This window comes from Callithrix jacchus, chromosome 8, assembly GCF_049354715.1.
Source record: "Callithrix jacchus isolate 240 chromosome 8, calJac240_pri, whole genome shotgun sequence".
In the NCBI taxonomy this organism is placed as follows: Eukaryota; Metazoa; Chordata; class Mammalia; order Primates; family Cebidae; genus Callithrix; species Callithrix jacchus.
In genome coordinates, this window is record NC_133509.1 from 134,607,451 (window position 1) to 134,616,750 (window position 9,300).

Consider the following 9,300-nt stretch of genomic DNA (forward strand, 5'->3'; position numbering starts at 1 on the left):
GTCCAGGTTGCATGGGGCAGCCACCTGGGCCAGATGAATCAGCCTCTGGGGTGAGGCCCAGAAACTGTTTTCTTTCTTTCTTTTTTCTTTTTTGTTTTTGAGACAGACTTTCACTCTTGTTGCCCAGGCTGGAGTGCAATGGTGCAATCTCCGCTCACTGCAACCTCTGCCTCCTGGGTTCAAGCCATTCTCCTGCTTCAGCCTCCTGAGTAGCTAGATTACAGGCACCTGCCACCATGCCCAGCTAATTTTTGTATTTTTTTTAGTAGAGATGGGGTTTCACCAAGTTGGCCAGGTTGGTCTCAAACTCCTGACCTCAGATGATCCGCCCGCCTCGGCTTCCCAAAGTGTTAGGATTACAAGCATGAGCCACCATGCCCAGCCCAACTGATTTCTTTTTAAGTCTCCCAGGAGATCCCAGTGTGCATGGACTGGTGTCGCCAGTTCGGGTGAAGCCAGCACCCCTGCCCCGACCCAGGCAGGATGCGTGGGATTGCACCCAAGGCTATGCACCCAGACTACCTGGGGTCAAATCCTGCCCCCACCTGTCCCTGGCTGTGAAGCCGGGCCTCGGTTTCCTCATCTGTAAGGGAGGACAAATAATAGAACTCACTTCCTAGGGCTGGTGGGGATAGGTCGCGCTCTGGCACTGTGAGCATGGTCACCGCAGGGAAGGGAGGGCTTTTCCGCAAGCAAGGCGGCGCAGTCTCCGGAAGAGCCGCACGGTGGCGCGCTGGCGCAGAGCTCGGGTTTGTCCTCCAGCCCAGGCCAGGCGGGCGGCGCCGGCCCCGGGGTCCAGAGGCGCGGAGTGGGTGGGCCGGGGGACGCCAGCCCCGTCCCGAAGGCGGAGACAGGGCGGGAGGCAGGGGGTGGGCAGTGGGAGGCTCTGGCTTTGGCCTGGGGGTGGGATAGCCACCCCCATTTCACAGATGGGGCCTCCGAGGCGAGGTGAGGTTTAGCAGCTGCTGGCACGGCCCCCTTGGGCGGGTGCTGCGGTGGCTCGGCGGGCGGGTACGCAGGCCTCGCCGGGAGCCGGGTCTGGACCTGGGGCGCTGGCTGCCCGGCCGGCCGGCAGGGGGACATGCCGGGCGACAGCGCGCAGCTGGGGCTGAAAGTGCGCGGGGGGCGGGGTGCAGGCTGCTGCTGCTACTGCCGCGCGGGAGGCCAGAGATGCTTCTGCTAGGCGGCCCCGCCCTGCCCTGCCCTGTCCTTCCCTCCCGTGTGACCTCGGGCAATGGCGGCCTTTTCTGACCCTGTCCCCTCCTCTGTAAACCTGGACGTGCTTGATCTGCAGCACTCGCAGCCCCGCAGGAGGCTTCCAACCTGCACATTTCTGGGGGCGCGCCTTCCCCAGGCACCAGCTTCCCCAGGGCTCAGCTGCTGAACTCTGAAAACCTTTGGACACCTCTCTGCCCTGTGCCCCCGGGACATGCGGCTGGGTACCCTGAGCTGGCCCAGCTCTCTGGGGTGCCTAGGAGCCTAAGCTGGATTGGGGTAGCTTCAGGAACCTTGGGCTGCCGGGCGTGGGGTGAGAGCCACCGCCAGATGGGAGGTTTTCTTACTCTGTGATCTGGGTCCTGGGGCTGGAGGCTATGGCTCTACTGGGCTTCAGTGACGGCCAATGTGGGTGGACAGAGGCCCATGCCGTGCCTCAGCAGTTAGCTGCCCACCTGGGAAGGTTCTGGATGGGTATTTGGCAGGAGCCTGAGCCGGCCCCCCCTGGCAGTTCTGGCGGATTGGGTGCCGAGCCCTTTCTGCTGGTCCAGAGTCAGTTGGAGTGACTAAATTCACATCTGCCCAGACCTCACCCTGGGCTCCAGACAGCCTCAGGCATCTCTGGATGTCCAGAAATACCCGCCCCTCCCTCCCCCTCGCCCCCCCCCCACCCCGCCACCAAACCAGCAGTCACTGGGGGTATTTCTGACAGATGTAAGGGGACTCACAGTGGGAGGGAGGGTCATTTTTCTGAATCCAGGGCCGGAGTGGGGAGGGACGGAGTCAAGGCCCTGCCTTGGTCTGGAGCTTTAAAAATTCATTTTTGCCAGGCGCCCTGGCTCTCGCTTGTAGCCTGTAATCTCAGCACTTTGGGAGGCCGAGGCGGGCGGATCACCTGAGGTCGGGAGTTTGAGATCAGTCTGACCAACATGGAGAAACCCCGTCTCTACTAAAAATACCAAAGTAGCCAGGCGTGGTGACTCATGCCTGTAATCCCAGCTACTCGGGAGGATCACTTGAACCCGGGAGGCTGAGGTTGTAGTGAGCCGAGACTGTGCCACTGCACTCCAGCCTGGGCAACAAGAGTGAAACTCCATCTCAAAAAAACCCTTGTTTCTTCTGGAACACAGTCTCTGCCCCGTAAATCCTTCTCACCAGAGGAAACCACAGTCACCTCCTGGTGCTCACTTCTGGGGCAGCCCCTGCGGGGCAAGACCCTGGGTAGCCAGACAGAGGGGTCAGCCGGGCACAGGAAGCAGCCTGGGAATTCTTGGTGCCAAGGGTAAGGCTGCAGGTCCCTGTGCAGGACAGTGAGCACCTGCTAGCAGCTTCCTGCTCAGAGCCTGCCCTGGAGGAGGCCAGGCGGGGAACAGCATGAGCAGCAGCCAGCACGGGAGCACCCTGGGCCCAAGGCAAGAGCCCCGAGGCCAGTAGCAGACACTAAGTGAGGAGCGCCGATGATTCGAGTCATGCTCTGCTGGCCACGCTCCTCACCTGTTGCTCGCACTGCTCGGCCAGCCCCAAGCCAGCTTGACTGTACCTCCAGGCCCCCGTGCTACAGACAAGGCTCCAAGAGGTGGCAGCCTGCCCTGTCTCAGGGCCAGAGGGCAGAGGGTGTGCTGGGCTGTTCCTGGGGCCATCACCCCTGCTGCTGAGCCCAGGACCCTGAGCCTGGGAGGCCTCCCCACCACCTCCCTGCCCCCTGCCCCCTCACCAAATGTCAGCAGCTCCCTGGCTCCCACTCCAGAGGTGAGGGGGTAGCCCGAGGAAGCCAGGAGCTGCCCACACCCTCAGCCCAGGGACACCCGGTGCAGCTGCACGGTCCTCTCAGGCTTCTTTCCTGGCCGGGAGCCTGGAAGCCGGGAGGGTTGCCCAGGGCCACCCAGGCAGCGGTCAGTTAGGGTGCCTGGGCTGGAAAAGGGGCCCTGGGTGTTTGGAACCAGCTCAGAGAGCTGTGCCAGAGTGTGTGTGTGTGTGTGTGTGCGTGTGTGCGTGCGTATGAGTCCTGTGTGCACGGGTGTGTATCTCCACGTCACCTCCCTGTGTTTCCTTCCCTAGTCTCCAGGTGTCTGTCTGGTCCTGCGCGTGTGGCGCCGTGCGGATGTCTCCGCATGTGTGTCTGTCTCAGGCTCTGCATGGAACTGGCACGTCGGCCTGACTGGGGGTCTAAGGAGATGTCTCTTTTAACCCAAGGCAGTGGACGGACACCAGGAGCATCGCCATGGGCGGGGCCGCCACCGTGTGGCATGCGTTCTGTCCTCACCCCAGGTCCAGCGAGATGCGGTGACCTTCCCAAGCCACACGGCCAGGAGCTTGGGGACCGTCCAATGCGGACGTCCATTGTCCATTAAGTTGTGGCCAAGGCCCTACATGAGGCTCCTTGCTCCCCACCTGTCCCTCCTCTATGGACAGGAAAACTGAGGCCAAGGGGCACGGGGTCTCCAGCAGGGAGAGGCTGCACTCCTGAGGCCCAGCCAGGGCTGGGTGAGTGCGGGCAGCAGGTGTCAGCGGTAGGGGAGGTGCGTGTGGGAAGCAGGGCCTCTTCCCTGACCCCACCACGCTTGGCTGCCCCTCCGCCTTTGATCACTGACCCTGCTCTGTCCCTCCAGGGACACTTTCCCGCCAGTGCTGGTGCTGGCTGGCAGAACAATGTGGGAACCCAGGGGCCGGCCTTCCTCCAGGCGGTGGCAGCAGGGGAGGGGCCTGGGCACACGGCGGGTGATGGGTCACTGCAGGGTGTCCCCTGGGAAGCGAAGCTGTGATGTTGCAGGGAACCCAGGAAGGGCACTGGCTCTGGGCTGGGTCCCACAGGCATCAGTATACGCGTGCCCCTCCCTTTGCCCTGTGCCCTTCCAATGACCCCAACTCCTCCTTCCCAACCAGATTTCACACCACTGTCCAGCCATCTCCAACCATTCCTGGGTGCCTGAGCTCTTTCCCACCACCAGGCCCACCTCGTCCGTCCCCACCCCCGTTCCTCACCTCCAGGTTTCTGCATGCGTGACTCTCAGAGGTCCTCCCTGACCACCTGCCCTTCCTTCCTGACCTTAGTTTCTTCACCAGCACCCCTCCACCTGCAAGCCTGGGCCCCGGAGAGGCTGTCCCCAAGGCTTGTTCAGGCCCTGGCAGCAGCTGTCCAGTCATGGTGACCCTGGAGTAGCTATTGAGACCAGCCTAAATCCAGACACAGGTGAGTCCTCGGGGGCCAGCGGGCCCACAAACAGCTGCAGCCTCCGGATGAGCTGCGGCAGCGGCGCCGTCCACACACACACCCGACACACGGACTCACTCCTCCCACATGAGCTGCGGCAGCGGCGCCGTCCACACACACCCGACACACGGACTCACTCCTCCCACATGAGCTGCGGCAGCGGCGCCGTCCACACACACACCCGACACACGGACTCACTCCTCCCACATGAGCTGCGGCAGCGGCGCCGTCCACACACACCCGACACACGGACTCACTCCTCCCACATGAGCTGCGGCAGCGGCGCCACCCACACACACCCGACACACGGACTCACTCCTCCCACATGAGCTGCGGCAGCGGCGCCGTCCACACACACACCCGACACACGGACTCACTCCTCCCACATGAGCTGCGGCAGCGGCGCCATCCACACACACACCCGACACACGGACTCACTCCTCCCACATGAGCTGCGGCAGCGGCGCCGTCCACACACACACCCGACACACGGACTCACTCCTCCCACATGAGCTGCGGCAGCGGCGCCATCCACACACACACCCGACACACGGACTCACTCCTCCCACATGAGCTGCGGCAGCGGCGCCATCCACACACACACCCGACACACGGACTCACTCCTCCCACATGAGCTGCGGCAGCGGCGCCGTCCACACACACACCCGACACACGGACTCACTCCTCCCACATGAGCTGCGGCAGCGGCGCCATCCACACACACACCCGACACACGGACTCACTCCTCCCACATGAGCTGCGGCAGCGGCGCCATCCACACACACACCCGACACACGGACTCACTCCTCCCACATGAGCTGCGGCAGCGGCGCCGTCCACACACACACCCGACACACGGACTCACTCCTCCCACATGAGCTGCGGCAGCGGCGCCATCCACACACACACCCGACACACGGACTCACTCCTCCCACATGAGCTGCGGCAGCGGCGCCATCCACACACACACCCGACACACGGACTCACTCCTCCCACATGAGCTGCGGCAGCGGCGCCATCCACACACACACCCGACACACGGACTCACTCCTCCCACATGAGCTGCGGCAGCGGCGCCATCCACACACACCCGACACACGGACTCACTCCTCCCACATGAGCTGCGGCAGCGGCGCCATCCACACACACACCCGACACACGGACTCACTCCTCCCACATGAGCTGCGGCAGCGGCGCCATCCACACACACACCCGACACACGGACTCACTCCTCCCACATGAGCTGCGGCAGCGGCGCCATCCACACACACACCCGACACACGGACTCACTCCTCCCACATGAGCTGCGGCAGCGGCGCCATCCACACACACCCGACACACGGACTCACTCCTCCCACATGAGCTGCGGCAGCGGCGCCGTCCACACACACCCGACACACGGACTCACTCCTCCCACATGAGCTGCGGCAGCGGCGCCGTCCACACACACACCCGACACACGGACTCACTCCTCCCACATGAGCTGCGGCAGCGGCGCCGTCCACACACACACCCGACACACGGACTCACTCCTCCCACATGAGCTGCGGCAGCGGCGCCGTCCACACACACACCCGACACACGGACTCACTCCTCCCACATGAGCTGCGGCAGCGGCGCCATCCACACACACACCCGACACACGGACTCACTCCTCCCACATGAGCTGCGGCAGCGGCGCCGTCCACACACACACCCGACACACGGACTCACTCCTCCCACATGAGCTGCGGCAGCGGCGCCATCCACACACACACCCGACACACGGACTCACTCCTCCCACATGAGCTGCGGCAGCGGCGCCGTCCACACACACACCCGACACACGGACTCACTCCTCCCACATGAGCTGCGGCAGCGGCGCCATCCACACACACACCCGACACACGGACTCACTCCTCCCACATGAGCTGCGGCAGCGGCGCCATCCACACACACCCGACACACGGACTCACTCCTCCCACATGAGCTGCGGCAGCGGCGCCATCCACACACACCCGACACACGGACTCACTCCTCCCACATGAGCTGCGGCAGCGGCGCCATCCACACACACACCCGACACACGGACTCACTCCTCCCACATGAGCTGCGGCAGCGGCGCCATCCACACACACACCCGACACACGGACTCACTCCTCCCACATGAGCTGCGGCAGCGGCGCCATCCACACACACACCCGACACACGGACTCACTCCTCCCACATGAGCTGCGGCAGCGGCGCCATCCACACACACCCGACACACGGACTCACTCCTCCCACATGAGCTGCGGCAGCGGCGCCGTCCACACACACCCGACACACGGACTCACTCCTCCCACATGAGCTGCGGCAGCGGCGCCGTCCACACACACACCCGACACACGGACTCACTCCTCCCACATGAGCTGCGGCAGCGGCGCCGTCCACACACACCCGACACACGGACTCACTCCTCCCACATGAGCTGCGGCAGCGGCGCCGTCCACACACACACCCGACACACGGACTCACTCCTCCCACATGAGCTGCGGCAGCGGCGCCATCCACACACACACCCGACACACGGACTCACTCCTCCCACATGAGCTGCGGCAGCGGCGCCATCCACACACACCCGACACACGGACTCACTCCTCCCACATGAGCTGCGGCAGCGGCGCCATCCACACACACCCGACACACGGACTCACTCCTCCCACATGAGCTGCGGCAGCGGCGCCATCCACACACACACCCGACACACGGACTCACTCCTCCCACATGAGCTGCGGCAGCGGCGCCATCCACACACACCCGACACACGGACTCACTCCTCCCACATGAGCTGCGGCAGCGGCGCCGTCCACACACACACCCGACACACGGACTCACTCCTCCCACAGGTGGACATCACACACTCCCATGGGCACACACGCCCACACATTCTCACATGCACACCTTCTCCCCCGCATGTGCCCACTGCCATGCCCCTGCGATGCCCCCGTGCACACACACATGCATCATCATGCACCTTCACTCACACATTCTTGCACGTGTGCAGTGGCCTTGGGACCAGGGGACTCGAACTGTTTATCCCCAACACATGTTCCCATGATAAAGAAAACAGGAAGGGACTTGGAGCCAGGGGCAGGAAGGGGAAGCGGCCTGCACGCAGGATCCAGCTCCAGCCAGCGGACATTGGGCGGTCTGCCTGGGTGGGATGCAGGGGCAGGCAGACGGGCAGCTGCAGAGTGGGGAGGTGGGATGGCCCTCCGTGGTGTCTTGCCCTGGTTTAATCTTCACCACAGTCCCGGTGGGCATTACCCCTTCCAGGCAAGAAACCGAGGCTGGGGCCAGGCTTGTCCCTGTCATCCAGGAGGGCTCCTGGAGCTGGGATTCAACGTGGGTTCATCCGATCAGGCTCCTCCCAGCCCTGGTCCCGCAGCCCACTTGTGTGGAGGTGAGGCCTGTGTCGGGGAGGCGGGCGGTGTGGCATGGCTCTTTTCTACAGTCTTGCTGTTTGTCCAGCACCAGGATGCATCCCACACCTGTGACACCCTGAGTTGGTATCTGCAGTCTCATGGGGCTTCCTGGGGGTTGGCACTGGCCCCCTCTGTCCCACGGCATGTCCCAGAGCATGGGTGGCAGGAGTTGAGACCTGAGATGTGGCCACGGGCCCTGCTCTATGGGCCTGGGTGTGCCGGACAGCAGGCACCGAGAGAGGCCATAGTGTGTGAAGCCAATACAGCTAGGCAGAACCTAGAGGCAGGTCAACCCCCAGGCTGTGCCTCCCAATCCCTCCAATACCTAAAACCAGCTGCCGCTCCAAGGCAAGGCAGAGGTGCCCAGTGAGGGACTCAGGCCATTCCTTCCCTGGTCACGCCCCCTTCCCAGGGACACAGATGCCATCCCTACATACCCGGAGTCGGCCAGGTGCTGCAGGTGGGGCTCCTCCCACTTGGCAGGGAAGCCACTGGGCTCCTCTCTTTGCTGACCTGCGTCCGATTCTTCCCCAGCCCACAACCCAGCCCAAGGCACAGAGCACAGGAGTTCCGCCCCCGCCCCGCCCCCAAAGCTGTCCAGGAATCACACCTGGGGGTGCGGAGGGAGGAGGGGAGTTTCCGGGGCGGAGGAGACGGTTCCAAGGGAGGTCTGGCTTTGTCTTTCTCTTTTTTCACCTAAAATTAAAATTTCAGTTAGGAGGAATGAAGACTTCAGTTAAGAGAAACCCAGGGTGGCCACCAGTCCTGGTTTGTCTGAAGCTGGGGGTGGGGGGATGTTCCAGGATCTATGGAGGACATTCTGGGATAAAACGGGAAGTTCCAGGGAAATGGGACAAGTTGGTCACCTGGGAGGGGTCCCAAGGCCATTTAATCTAACCCTACATGATACCTGAGCTCCCTCCGCTGCGGCCCCACCAGCAGCTGCCCAGCCCTGCTTGCATATCCCCAGTGACGGGGAGCTCATTGTCTGCAGGGCAGCAAGAGCCGACCAAGAGGTGGACACAGCCAGGACCAGGCACTGACCACAGCGAGGTCGGAGTTGGCAGAGTGGGGTGTGGGGCAAGGGGAAACGGAGCAGGGCCCCTGAGCTGCCTTTAGGGGCAGACACGGCTTCCTACACAAAGAGGAGGACAGGGAATTCCTAGCCAAGAGAACAGCACAGGCAAATGTGTATACCATAGCGACTGAGTTCTTTGCTGTTCTCTGATGGCCAGTGCAGGGGTGAAGAGGAGCCTGTGACTTCACCGCCCTCTTCCCATCCCACCCACAGATAGGGCTTCCTTTGGAAACACGGAAGCCTCATCCTCCTGACTTCACTCCCCAGGCCCCTGAGCCAGAAGAGGCCTCAGTGTGGATGGAAGAGCTGCCAGGATGCCTCAGTACGATGCTCCTCCCCGCTCTCATTTC